Below are 15,738 nucleotides of genomic sequence, written 5' to 3' on the forward strand. Positions count from 1 at the left end.
AACTCCTCACATTTTAAACTGCTAAGAGTAGAATATGGGCTGGAAGAGATCGGATTGATTAGTCTGTCAATGGTGGAAAAAAGAATCTTTGGATTAGAAAAATTGTCAGCTATTAATTTTGAATAGTATTCCTGCTTTGCATGTTTAATAAATTTGTTGTATTGGGTTAGTTTTTCCTTAAAGATTTGGTAATGAATTGTTAGTTTTGTTTTGCGCCAATTTCGTTCAGCAACCCTACGGATTTTCTTAAGTCTCTTGGTTTCCTCTGTTCTCCAAGGAGGGGGTGCTTTGGCTTTGACCGTTTTTATTTTTAAGGGAGCGACTTTGTCCATTATTGATATGAGCTTGTTGTTGAAGTTTTGGACAGATATATCAACAGACAAACTTAGAGTGTTTGGTTGGCTGTGTTCCAGATGTGAGGTGAAGTTTGCAGCCACTTCAGGGTGTAGACAACGCGTTCTAACAGTTCTCTTTGGAAGTCTTTGGGTGACAGAGCCTTTGATAGTAAAAAACACACACGAGTGGTCTGAAATACCAACATCCACAACAGAGGTCACATTGGCCATCAGGCCACGAGTGATTAAAAGATCCAGTGTGTGACCCCTGTTGTGGGTGGGAACACTGACATGCTGAGTAAAATCCATTGTTGCTAAAGTGTTTAAAAACTCTTGGACATATGGGTCCGATGGGTTGTCCACATGCAGGTTAAAATCACCCAAAATAATTATTCTACTAAAATCTAAGTGTATAATTGAAAGCAGCTCTGCAAAGTCAGAATTAAAAGATGAGTTACACTTTGGGGGTCTATACACTATCAAAAACAACACAGTGGGATTATTAAAAACAATGGCCTGGTATTCAAAAGATGTATATTCATGAAACAATTTGTCTGTAAAACTGATAAAAGCAGACAGGATAGCAGCAGTTCCCCCACCCCTACCCTGTATTCTGTCTTTGCTTGTGAAGTAAAAAAGGGGTGGAGTCGCTTCAGACAGTGAACCAGTAGAACCACAATTCCAAGTCTCTGTTAAAAACAGGCCATTTAGGTTATGATCTAAAATTAAGTCGTGGATAAGAAATGATTTGTTTGATAGTGAGCGTACATTTAAAAGTGCCAGATTCAATTGAAGCATATTATTGTTTTCAGGTTCATGAAGGGTATTCAAATTTTGGATATGGATTGCTTTTAGGTTTTTATAATTCCTGTTAGAAGTTTTTAATTGAGTTGTAGATCGGTTTGTTATTATAGTTTGTATGGGAAGCGTGGCAGGTGTTATTGGGGGTTTGGATAATAACCCATGAAGGGGGCCTAGGGGAAGAACAGAGATTTGGTGTGATCCGGGTTCAGGTTCTGGAGAAGTTAAGGAAGCTGGCAGTCAATCCTCTTTAAAACAATGAACAGTATGTTGAATGTTAGCTGTTAAAATACTGCTACCAAGTAGACTAGGGTGAAGTCCATCTGGTCTGTAAAAAGAGGGGCGATTCCAGAAAAGGTTAAAATTGTCAATAAAACCAAACCTGTGCGTATGGGAGGTGGACAGCAGCCAGGAGTGGAGGGAGAGGATCCTGCTAAAACGTGTAGATCCTCTAGTAAGTGTGGGAATAGGTCCGGAAATAAAAACATATTTCCCAGTATTGGATAAAAGAGTAAAAAGTTCCCTAAATTCCCTTTTTGTGATTTCGGATTGTTGAAGTGTTGTGTCATTGGTTCCAATGTGAACTATAATCCGAATGACACTGGTTGGGAGGGAACGCAGAACCTCAGGAAGCTCTTGAAGAAGATCCTTCACCTTGGCCCCAGGGAATCATCTGGTAATGGCATTGATGTACCTTATATTCCTGATTATAGAGTCACCAACAATCAGGGTGGTTGGGGGGAATAGTGGTTGGGGCTGAGAGGAACGAGCCTCAGCCGGAGCAGTCACTCCCTCCTGGTCCTTTGCTTTTGCTCCTGGGGCTGGGGTCACAGTTCCGGGTTGGACCAATGGTGGCTGGTCCCGGAGGCCAACAGACCGCCTGGCCACCGCATCCTGAAGGAGCTTGATCCTCCGGTTAGCAGGGGCAGTGTCACCACTTGATGTCTGGGATGTTTTTGTGGATTGTTCCCTCATCCTGGCACTGTAAGAGGTGGATGGAGCAGCTATCTTTGCCCCCCCCCATTATCATTGCTCCCTGCACCATTAGGGGGGGCCGACGTCAGTACCAACGTAGTGGGAGATGGATCATGTTGCACACCAGGCCCCCCAGGAGTATAGATGGCCGCCTCGTCTTCCGCCAGCACATCAAACTGGTTGGACAGTGCAAGATGGGGAGGCGATGTCTGCCTTATCTGGGCTCTCCTTGTGCCTCTGACAACCACTTCAGTCCAGGATGGATGATTCCTTGGTGTGGAGCAGGAAAAAGGCCGAGCACATTCTGTAGAGTCCATAGGAAGAGTGTCCTGGGCAGCCGACAGTTCAAGGATCACTCTCGACTGTTTGGAAGCTACTCCAAAAGCGCTTTCAAGGAGTGTTTCCTTTACTTTTAGCTCTGCTGTTAGTTTATGTATTTGTTCCTTTAGCTTTGCAATAGTTTGGTTTGTTTGGTCACAGATGCAATTTAAGCTAGCCATCTCACCATTCACAGAAAGCTTTTCCAGCACGGTTGCTCCGCTGTGTTAAGGAAGCCCCGCCGGGCTTCAGTCAACGTCGCGTCAGCCTCTGGTGAACGCCGCTCCGGCCTCTGGTAAACACCAGAGGCCAGAGTAAACAGCAGAGTGGACGGCCATTACAAATGAGGGATGAAATGTAACATTCCTTCCCCTCCAAAAACAAGTGCAGTTTAGACTAAAGTGATCAATTTTGGTCCCATCCAACCACATGACCTTCTCACAGTCCTCCTTTGGATCATCCAGATGGTCTCTGACAAACTTTAGATGGGCCTGGAACATGTGTGCTGTCTTAAAAGGGGAGGTGGCAAACACTGCAGGTTTACGGTAGTCAAAAACGTGTTGTGTTTTTGTTTTTGCTAGCCTTCTTTAAAATTACATAAATTGCATGCTTGCAATGGCACATCAAAGTTTTCTTTTCTTGTCTTTCATTTCTGTCAGATCTGTAATTTGGGTAGTTATGAAACAATGATGAACACCTTTTTCCACCAAAAACAAGGGGCCCCATTCATTTGCAGCTTTTTCTTTGACAAGTTGATTGACAGTCCAAACACCAACAAGCTTTGCAGCATACCACCAAAGGAAGCAGTAATTAAAAAATTTTAAAAGTTCTCACCGACCCATGTAGAGAAGTCTTAAATGGCCGTTACTTGATCTTTAATGTCAGAATACTTTGTGCTAGCTGGGTTTCCTTCCTGCCTTTTTATTTTCTGTTGTGGTCACTGTTTACCTTGAATAATACTGTGAGCAAAGTCACACAGTCAGATTTAATTCACACAAAGGTTTTGCTTTCTCTTGCTTCACTTTGCTAGACTGAAAGCTTATCGGCACTCTTGTGCAGACTAAACAAGCAAATGCAGGCCTGGTAACCCTTGTGCTATCTTAGCAGACCCCACCCTTACATTGACGTGTTCTCCCTACCATGACAAAGGTGGATAAAGGTGGAAAGATTTCATGACACCAGTGAAGATCACAAATAATAAAAAATATTTCAGCGCACTGTCTAGTGGGTCTAGATGACCCAAATCCCAACGTTAAAGTGCCTAGGATAGCACAAGGGTTATGGAGTGGGGTTTTCCCTTTGCATGAGAGGGAACAAAACTGTAGAAGTGAACCAAAGGTATGAAAGGAAGTAGGTCTGTGAATTTTTTTTTTTTCTGATACTGTATTTATCCCTCAATGGGGAAATTCTTCTCCGCATTTGACCCATCCCCTGGGGGAGCAGTGAGCTTCAGCTGAAATGCGCTTGGGAGGCAGTAGCGTTAAGGGTCTTGCCTAAGGACCCTAACTGAGTGATGTTACTTGCTCGCCATTGATATGGTAATTGCCCCAGTACCATTGCTCATTCCCCTCCGGGAATCGAACCCTGGATTCCTGCATGGTAGCTTCCCACCATGAAGTGAAAAAAATCGAACTGCTTAATTTGTTAAATTTTATTTATTTACAAACCTCCAGTTTACACTTCAAAAACCAAAAAGATCAGACAGATCTTCAATAATAATTATGTAATTATCCAAGTCACACCAGAGAATTCCTATAAAGACAGATTCTGTTAATTACATGCTAATGGCATATATAAGTGACCAACAAATGACATCAAGAGGATTTTTCTAGAGCAAGCAGAGGGCAGCAATGGACAGGAAAAAAAAACTCCCTTTGAATGGAAGATTAGGATGAAATCTCCAACAGAATCAGGTTGAGCAATAGAAACAAAAATGCCATGCAATTTGTAATATTGGTAGTATTGCTAGTGGGATTTGTTACAAAGTGAAGTCTGAAGTGCTAAGGTTCAAGAACAGCTGCTTCTCTTTTTTGGGGGGTAAATAAAAGACAAAGATGTATAAGTCTTTAAATCTTTGACACATTTGAAATATTGTAAAGTGGTCGATATTTCTTCGTTTAATTGGTTGAGAGGCTGTGAGGTGAGGCAGCACCAGGTTCTGTCTCAGCAGATTGCACAAACCAATGCAAATTTGTACCTTTAGTTTACTCAGCGTATGCTCATAATGGAGTGTTTATTAAAAAAAAAAATTATATTGTAGACATTTCCATTGCATGACTTAACCTTCTAATCAATAGAATATATATCACATGTTTGTCTATTGTTTATTTAATGTTCAAATGTGACATAAAGCCACAGTAAAAAAGGAAAAAAAGGCTAGATAGGCAAACACTCTGCCTTAATGTAGAGGACACGTGAGCTCACACTTGTTCGTCAGTGGTTGCTAATAAAGTTCAATAAGGCCAAGTTGTTTGATGTTATACTATGTCTGCAAAAATGACAGATGTAATATCATTAAAAAATGCCTTAAAGTGTGACTTTTAATCAAAACGTAAAGTAATAATTAAAGGATGACCAATGCCAGACCAACACATCTTCAATGAGACTGACAGAATTCTAAAACTGAAAGAAGACAAAGAGGACTTTTAAGATGAAGTCACTGAGATTTTTACCTGAAGGAGAGGCGTATAGAATTCCTTTACAAGGAAGCTTGAAACTTCCCCGCATGCCACTGCATGGGACTTGCTATAAAACTATTGTCTATGTTCCAGTAGAAAATTCTAACAAGTTATAGATTAGAATATGATGGCCTTTACCATCAAACACCGACAACAGACTATAAGGGCTGTGAGGTAACAGCAGTTTTCTTCATTCTTTGAAACTGGACATTTGTCAAAACAATGACTTGCTTGACTTGCTTTGTAAAAACGAGTCTGCTTCTCAGAGGAGAAAATTGCAACCTCATTCATTTGACAAACCTTCTGTCTGGAAACATACTGGAAAGGCCGTCATGTTTACCTAACATGAACATTCAATTGAACAAATAGCTTTATAACCCAACCTAAACGTAAAAGTTAACCAAAAACAAAATCACATTCAAAGCTAAACTGCTTTAAAGTCTTAGATCCGTTAAAAATAAGGCAATTTAATTAAAACATCTCTGTTCATTTTCTGAGCCCTATTAAAAATATTTTCGCAAATAAATTTTTTTTCAAGGTCCATTTTTCTCCTAAATGCTCACTATCAAAGTAAGAAAAGAAAAAAAAAATATGAAAAATATACATAGAAAAATGTACATAGACAGACAGACAGACAGACAGACAGATGGATAGATAGATAGATAGATCAGTGTTTTTCAACATTTTCTGAGCCACGGCACACTTTAACCTCAAAAAAAATCCCGCGGCACACCAGCATCCAAAAAAAAAAAAAAAAAGGAGAGACTCATGGTCTGTATTGATCTACAGTCCCTCCGCAATCTCACATGCATTTTTGATATAATTGTTACAGAAATAGCTGGAAACTGCAGCTGTTTTTTTTTCTAAAAAATGCAATAAAAGTTAAGTTAGAAGATTTAAAAACAGATTGATGTGTGTTCGTTGTTTCAAGACGTTTAACAACAGATCTCCTTGTGCGCTGTCAATCTCATGACCCAATGCATCATGGGAGATGTAGTGCATAAAACGGCTGGAGATCGGTTTTCGGAGCTTCAGTGTTTTGTTCACTTGTTCCACGGTCTGATAAAGGATTCTGTGCAAAGCTACAACGCTAAAGACGAGCTTTAGCTGCTATTTTTGTTAGAACTGAGCGACTTTACGAGCTAAATCGGGACAAGGAAGTGAAGACTTTAACCACGTCTGATTGTTCAGACTGATGACATGTGATTAAGCTCCCCAAGAATGATTGGTGGAGACAGTTAAAGGGACGGGACTTTTCCAAAATACAGCCGAAGGTGCAGCTGAATCGCGGTACTGTACAGTCATTCTTATCAAAATGTCTTTAATAAAATAAAATAAACGTAAAGAAAATGCATTTTACATCTTTTATATTCCTAACTCCTCAGTGTTTTATCAGGGCCTGTTTGGATGAACAGAGAGCTGAAATCCTGGAGATGGGAAATGTTTTTAGATCAGTTAATGAAGGCAATTTCCCACGGCACACTTGGCCATCTCCCACGGCACACTAGTGCAGTGTTTTTCAACCTTTTTTGAGCCACGGCACACTTTAACCTTGACAAAAATCCCGCGGCACACCAGCATCCCAAAAAAAAAAAAAAAAGCAGAAACTCATAGTCTGTTTTGATCTACAGCCCCCCCCCCCCCCCCCCCCCCGGCAATCTGACGTGCATTTTTGTGATAATTGTGGCAGAAAAAGCAGGAAGTTGCAGATGTTTTTCTAAAAGATGTAATAAAAGTTAAGTTATACAAGCTGTATGTTCGTTGTGTTTTCAAGACGCTGTCCCTTTAAGCCAATGCATCATGGGAGATGTAGTGTGAAAACTGCGAGAAAACGGCAGAAAGACTCGCGTCTCTGAGCTTCATGGTTTTGTTCACTTGTTCCACGGTCTGATACCGGATTCTGTGGAAAGCTACACCGCTAAAGACGAGCTTTAGCTGGTGTTTTTGTCGGAACTGACTGAGTTATGAGCTAATTTGGAACAAGGAAGTGGAGACTTTAACCACTTCTGATTGGTCAGACTGATGACATGTGATTAAGCCTTCAAGAATGATTGGTGGAGTCGTGGAGACAGTAAAAGCTGCGGGACTTTTCCTTACACAGTTATAGCTGCAGCTATTTCGCGTTACCGTCATTCTTATCAAAATGTCTTTAATAGAATCAAATAAACACAAAGAAAAAAGTATTTTATGATCGTTTATATTCCTAACTACTCAGTGTTTTATCAGGACCTGTTTGGATGAACAAAGAGCTGATTTCCTGGAGATGGGAAATGCTTTTAGATCAGTTAATGAGGGCAATTTTCCACGGCACACTTGACCATCTCCCACGGCACACTAGTGTGCCGCGGCACACTGGTTGAAAAACACTGAGATAGATAGATAGATAGATAGATAGATAGATAGATAGATAGATAGATAGATAGATAGATAGATAGATAGATAGATAGATAGATAGATAGATAGATAGATAGATAGATAGATAGATCTCCACTGTTCCACCTCACTGATGTTGAACATGAGACTGCCACTTATGTTTCACAATGATCATTCTTACTGAGGTGCGAGTAAAGCCTGTGTCGCACTCAAGTACTGATAAAATCTCAATGAAGTCACATCTGCTTTGTGTAAATGTCAGACAAACAAGTTTGAAGAGACAAAAGAATGCCACTCATTCAAAAGTGTCATAGCTGTGTGACAGTCATGAGGTAAAGCAGATGTACCAGAAAGGCCCCATAAAAGCAAAATAACTGATTCCTGCCCTGCCTGCCCACGTGTCTAAGTGTCCTTGGGCAAGACACTGAACCCCACCTTGCCTCTGGTGGAAGTTTGGCGCCAGTGTTCGGCAGCAGAGCTGCCAGCAGCACATGAATGTGTGTGTGTGTGAATGGGTTTGTGACTGTAAAGCGCTTTGGGACTTTGAGGAAGGTAGAAAGCGCTATACAATTATTTACCAAAGTTAGGGTAAATCTAACTTTAACTAAATATGTTCACGTTTTTAACCAGAAAAGATATCATAAAAATCCTTTCAGGTCTAGAACTTCTATAACACAACTCTTTTCTTGGCAAAGATAAACTGTGCTTGTCAAGTTTTCTTACTTATGTGGAAAAGCTCCCTTCTCTGAAGAATCCCAGCTTGTCTAACATGAATCAAATTTAACACATTTTTTTAAATTTCTTTGACTAAATTTCTTTCCTGTGGCTATCTCTATCAAACGTGAAACAGCTAAAAGACAACAAAAGACTTAGAAACTTATAACAAATTGTTTAATTTGGGATACTTTAAGAAATTTTCTAGTTTTAATTATTAAATGAGATGAAACAGCTTTGCAAAGAATTCTATGGTACATCCTATGTGTACGGTGGCCGAGAGGTGCAAGACACGCTTACATTTAAGATACAGCAACAGTAAATCCCAGTACAAATGAACAAATCATGAAACACAACAGCAAATCAGGAAACAACATCAAATCAGGAAACACAACATCAAATCATGAAACACATCAGCAAATACGGAAACACAACATCAAATCATGAAACACATCAGCAAATCACGAAACACAACAGCAAATACTGAAACACAACAGCAAATACGGAAACACAACAGCAAATACAGAAACACAACAGCAAATCACGAAACACAGCAGGAAATCATGAAACACAACAGCAAATCACGAAACACAACAGCAAATCACGAAACACAACAGCAAATACTGAAACACAACCGCAAATACAGAAACACAACAGCAAATCATGAAACACAACAGCAAATACCGGGGGACAGTCTACCAGCTGTCCCCAACTTACCCCCTTCCTCATATAACCTCATATTAGGGTGAGGGGGTGGGGGGTCTAGCCTGCGATGCGCCTTGGGGGGGGGCTACTTGGGAGTGGCCCCCCTCCTATGGTTGCCGTATGGAGTGGGCCCCCCCTCTTTCGGTTTTATTTGCACCTTAGACATGTAGGGCCCTTGGTAGAGGGGGTGCTTGGACATCACTGCAAGCAAGCAGCAGATGTCCTCCTGGCACCCTACCCGCCAATTCTAACCGCACCTTAGACATTTAGGGCCCCTTGGTGTGGAGGGTGAGGGGACATCACTGTGAGTAATCAGGAGATGTCCCCTTAGTGCCCTACTCGCCAATTTTAACTGCACCCCCCTTAGTACACACACCCCTCCCCCTTCAATATATACATTCAAACATAAACACACACACATGCACACAAACACCCTCTCAAACACCCATACACGCACACACATTTTACAAGGAAGGTGGGACCTGGGTCCATCTGTCCCCTACCCCTTCCCTGGTGGGGGGTGTGGGCCCCTTGGCGATGGCGGCCGTGTCCCTTGGGTGCCGGCTCCCTGGGCAATAACAATAACAAATCATGAAACACAATAACAAATCATGAAACACAACAGCAAATCACGAAACACAACTGCAAATCACGAAACACAAACACAAATCATGAAACACAACAGCAAATCACGAAACTCAACAGGAAATCACGAAACACAACTGCAAATCACGCAACACAACAGCAAATACTGAAACACAACAGCAAATACAGAAACACAACAGCAAATCATGAAACACAACAGCAAATACGGAAACACAACAGCAAATCATGAAACACAACAGCAAATCATGAAACACAACAGCAAATCACGAAACTCAACAGGAAATCACGAAACACAACTGCAAATCACGCAACACAACAGCAAATACTGAAACACAACAGCAAATACAGAAACACAACAGCAAATCATGAAACACAACAGCAAATACGGAAACACAACAGCAAATCATGAAACACAACAGCAAATCATGAAACACAACAGCAAATCACGAAACACAACAGCAAATACTGAAACACAACATCAAATCATAAAACACAACAGCAAATCATGAAACACAACAGCAAATACGGAAACACAACAGGAAATCATGAAACACAACAGCAAATCACGAAACACAACAGCAAATCACGAAACACAACAGCAAATACTGAAACACAACATCAAATCATAAAACACAACAGCAAATCATGAAACACAACAGCAAATACGGAAACACAACAGGAAATCATGAAACACAACAGCAAATCACGAAACACAACAGCAAATCACGAAACACAACGGCAAATACTGAAACACAGCATCAAATCATAAAACACAACAGCAAATCATGAAACACAACAGCAAATCACGAAAATTACAGTCCTGAAACAAAAACCAAATTACAAAAAAATAACCCTGTTACAAATGACCAAAACCAGAAACACAACAATGAAAGCGGAGACATGGCTTCTAATAGAAATGGACGTTATATAAAACTAATTGTGTATGATTTTTTAAATGTTATCAATTACTGTTTTCTTTATGTGGACATTTTAAATACCTGAAACAGTCCTGAAGCATTCTTGCTAGAGTGGTCTTAACGGAGAGGGAATACCCTTAATACCGGAAAAGCAAAAACTTTACCTTGTTAAACGTTGTTGTAATTTTTATTGTAGTAATACAATTGAAGAAATGCTTTTGGACTGTCTCATGTATTGAAAATGTCCACATAAAAAAGACAGTAATAATGAAATGTAAAAAATAATACACAATTAGTTTTATATTACGTCACTTCCGGGATTCAGGACGTTCCGTTTCAGTTAGACGCCGTTTCTCCGCTTTCCTTGTTGTGTTTCTGGATTTGTTCATTTGTATCGAGATTGTTTTTGTAATTCAGTTTTTGTTAGTTTTCACCCAAAATTGCTTTTGTGTTTCAGGACTCTGTCATTTGTTCCGTGGTTTGCTGTTGTTTTTCAGTATTTGTTCATATGTTCCGAGATTGTTATAAGTGCTTTGTGATTTATTAGTTTGGGATTTATTGTTGGTTGTGTCCTAAATATAAATGTGTCTTGCACCTCCCGGCCACCGTAGGTTTCATGATTTGCTGTTGTGTTTCAGTATTTGCTGTTGTGTTTCATGATTTGCAGTTGTGTTTCGTGATTTGCTGTTGTGTTTCGTGATTTGCTGTTGTGTTTCAGTATTTGCTGTTGTGTTGCGTGATTTGATTCAATTCAATTTTTCAATTCAATTCAATTCAATTTTATTTGTATAGCCCAAAATCACAACAACAGTCGTCTCGATGGGCTTCGAAGTAAAACATGAAATCAAAAGGATCACGAATACAAAGAGTTCAATAGAAAAATACTAAAATGAACTAACAAACTGACTAAGCTATACTGGCATCCCTGCCCTTAGACCCCCCTTCGCGGTAAGGAAAAACTCCCCAAAAAAACGGATTCCGGAAAAAACGAAGAAACCTCAGGGGTGCCCACATGAAGGAGGGATCCTCCCCCAGGACGGACAGGCGATTTACCAGAAATCTTAGAGAAGAATTAACTTATCTAAATCTACAACTACATATATAAAAGTCCAGCAGACGAGCTTCATCCAGCCGTGGTTGTGGGGACAGTCAAAGGCGCGAGTCGAGCCGGAGACAGGAACCACAGCCAGGTGTAGGAGCAGGAGCAGAGGCGAGGTACTCGGTCAGGTACAGAGCAGAGACGAGCCAGAGATGAGCCAGAGGCAGGATCCACAGCCAGGTGTAGGAGCGGGAGCAAAGGCGAGGTAAACGGTCAGGAACTGGAGCACGGATGAGCCAACTGGAGTCTGGAAGCATTCCCACTCCCCAGGAGGGGAGAGGAAAAGAGGGACAATACATGAATCGCACTGCACCAAACAGAGGCATGGAGAACTAAATGATAAATTATGATCAAGAATAGAGGAGAGGAAGGGTAGAAGTAAAAACAGGAAAGAGGACAGAATCCCAGTGCACCATAGTTACCCCAGCTTCAACTTCTAGCAGCCTTTTAAAAGAGATAGTTATTATTAAGTTTAATTTAAACAAATTAACATTAAGTTAAATAATCTCTGAATACTAACTAGTCTGACAATAAGCCTGTCCAAAGAGGAATGTTTTCAGTCTAGCTTTGAATGTAGAAACTGAGTCGGCCTCTCTTACATGAGCTGGGAGTTTATTCCATAAGACAGGGGCTTGGTGACTAAACGCTCTACCTCCAACCGTACTTTTACTAATTCTAGGAACCACAAGCAGTCCTGCATTTTGCGAGCGAAGTGTTCTCATTGGATGGTAAGGGACTATGAGGTCCTTAATATAGGACGGGGCCATTCCATGTAAGGCCTTATAGGTTAACAGGAGAATCTTGAACTTGATTCTGGAATCAACTGGGAGCCAATGGAGCGAAACTAACGCAGGAGTGATGTGATCTCTTCTGCTAGTTCCAGCTAACAATCTAGCTGCTGCGTTCTGAACAAGCTGGAGACTTCTTAAGGAACTCTTAGGACACGCTGCTAACAAGGAGTTACAGTAATCCAGCCTAGATGTAACAAATGCATGGATGAGTTTTTCAGCATCACTCTTAGAAAGTACATTTCTGATCTTAGCAATATTCCGCAGGTGAAAAAAGGCAGTTCTGCACGCCTGAGATATGTGAGCCTTAAATGATAAATCCTGGTCAAGTAAAACCCCAAGGTTTCTAACTGTGGAATTGGGGGCTATACTTATGCCATCCAGGGAGACTATCTGAGCAGACAGAGTATCTCTGAGGTTTTTAGGACCAAGTATAATGACCTCAGTTTTTTCTGGGTTCAAGAGGAGGTAATTAATTGTCATCCAGGTCTTGATGTCACGATGCAGGCGTTCAGTTTCTCTATCTGGTCATTCTGGTCAGGCTTCATGGATAAATACAACTGCGTATCGTCGGCATAACAATGAAAGTTAATGCTGTGTTTCCTGATTATGTTTCCTAGGGGTAGCATATAAAGCGTAAACAGGATCGGTCCCAAGACTGAGCCCTGTGGGACTCCATAGTTGACTCGAGTGCACTGAGAGGAATGGCCATTTACATTAACGAACTGATACCTATCGGACAGATAGGATTTAAACCACTGGAGAGCAGATCCTCTGATCCCTATGTCCTGCTCTAATCTATGGAGTAAAATACCGTGGTCGATAGTGTCAAAGGCTGCACTGAGGTCCAACAGGACCAGAATAAAAAGTAGTTCCTTTTCTGAGGCCAATAACAAGTCATTAGAGACTCTAACTAGTGCAGTTTCCGTACTGTGGTGAGGTCTAAACCCCGACTGAAAGTCTTCAAAGTGGCTGTTGTCCTGTAGGTGGCAGTAAAGCTGCTTAACTACAACTCTTTCTAGGATTTTAGAAATAAAGGGCAGGTTTGATATCGGTCTATAGTTGGCCAAGATGCTAGGATCCAAACTGGGCTTTTTCAGAAGAGGTTTAACGACTGCATATTTAAAAGACTGTGGCACGTAACCCGTTTCCAGAGAGGCATTTATCATTGTTAATATGGGATCATTAATTAGGGGAAAAGTTTCTTTAAAAAGTCTAGTGGGAATTGGGTCTAACAGACACGTTGAGGATTTGGAGGACGTAATAATTGATGTTATTTCCGCTTGATCCACAGCAGTGAAGCAGTCCAATGTTACAGAGGTTTCTATGGATGCCTCCACTTCTACCGCTTCAGCCTGCTCTGGGCTGATAGTAGGAATAACTTGATTTAACTTATGTCTAATATTTGAGATTTTACTGTCGAAAAATGTAAGAAAATCATCAGAGCTGAGAGAAACAGGAACATGTGGTTCTACTGAGCTCTGACTGCGAGTTAATTTAGCAATAGTGCTAAAAAGAAATCTTGGATTATTTCCATTCTCTGATATTAAGGTTGAATAGTACTGGCTTCTAGCTCTACGCAGGGCTTTTTTATAATTTAAAAGGCTATGTTTCCAGGTATTCAGAGACTGCTCTGAACCGGAGCGGCGCCATTCCCTTTCCAACTTACAGGTTTCTTGTTTAAGAGAAAGAGTTTCAGCGTTAAACCACGGTGCTACTCGTTTTTTTCTGACGAACTTAGGTTTCAAGGGGGCAACAACATCGAGTGTACTCCTGAGGGCTTGTAAGGCATCATTAACAAAGTGGTCATTTATATTAGGACTGATAATATGGGAGCTGGTCTCAGAGTATTTTCTCAGAATATCACTAAGTACTGGCTGAACTGTGTGTTTAAACTCAGACACAGAACGGTCAGTTAAGGTTCTTCTAAGCTGTTTCTTATTCACTGGGACAGAAGGATGTTCCAGTGTAAACTGGAAGGTAATCAGAAAGTGATCAGAAATGATGGGGTTAAGAGGAAGGACACTCAGCTGGCTGATCTCTATACCATGGGTTAGAACAAGGTCCAGGGTGTGTTTATGACAGTGAGTGGGTTCATTCACACTTTGGGTGAAACCAACATCATCTAATAAAGCTGCAAAAGCCTTTCCTAGGCAGTCACTGGGGTCATCAACATGAATATTAAAATCCCCTAATATTATAGTTTGATCAGAATCTAAGACAATAGTCGATAGGAAGTCGGAAAACTCAGTTAAAAATTCTGAATATGGGCCGGGGGGGCGATAAATAATTATGAGTAAAACAGGTTTTGGAGTTTTCCTGTTTGGGTGACTTAAAGACAATATGATGTTTTCAAATGAATTATAAGCATTTTTAACTTTAGGGCTGAGAAGTAAGCTAGACTGTGATATTACTGCCAAACCACCTCCTTTACCTGAAATCCTGGATTTCTGATAGTTAGCATAAGTGGGGGGGTTGCTTCATTCAATCTAACATAGTCATCCTGATGGAGCCAAGTTTCTGTTAAGGCTAAAAGACTAAGGTTTTTATCAGTAATTAACTCGTTGACTAAGAGGGACTTGGAGGAAATGGATCTAATGTTTAATAAACCGCATTTAATTACATCATAATTCTGCGTGTGAGAACTGCTGTCTGTCACTTTAAGGTTTCTATGACGCGCTCCTTTCATTTGTCTTTCAGCACATAAGCTAAAGCTAGGACCTGCTTGACTTTCATTGCATGGGTTTTGTATGGAGTTATTTCAGTCTCAATAATCAGAAATGCACACAACCGGTTTCACAAATACACACGCTCCGATTCACAAATGTCATTCTATGCAAACGTGAAAAATAAATTCGGAAATACACACCCTGTGTTTCACAAACACACAGATTGTGTTTCACACATGCACACTAAATGTTTTACAAATGCACAATAAGTGTTTCTCACAAATGTGCACACTGTTTTTCACAAAAACATTTTAGAAATTCACAATAAATGTATCAGAAATGCACAGTAGGTGCTTCACAAACATGATTCTTAGGTACACATGTGATGTGAACTCACAGATCATTCGAATTGCAGACTGTGCATTCAAAATCCCGTTCTCGTTTGTGAATCTCCCCGTGTGTGTGAGAGATTTTTCTATGGTGAATGTTGAGACTCATCTGACGGAGCGGGTCAACTAATGTCACCATTGGCTAGTGAATCTGTCAATCAAACTCATCGGCAAAGCAGGTGGGTTCGCTTTTAGCCAATCGAATGGCCCCTTACACTTTCTCTACGCTTTCTGCAGGTGGCAAAAGCCCCGCCCATATTTGATTCTGTACCAGTCGGTCGTTAGCGTGTTAGCTTTAGCATGGCTTGTCGGTTTATTGCCTTCGGTTGTCAAAAATGACTGGCTTGTGCAACTTTTCAGTGGACCTGGGA

This window comes from Oryzias latipes, chromosome 16 (genome assembly GCF_053564925.1).
Source record: "Oryzias latipes strain Hd-rR chromosome 16, Olatipes_Hd-rR_3.1".
In the NCBI taxonomy this organism is placed as follows: Eukaryota; Metazoa; Chordata; class Actinopteri; order Beloniformes; family Adrianichthyidae; genus Oryzias; species Oryzias latipes.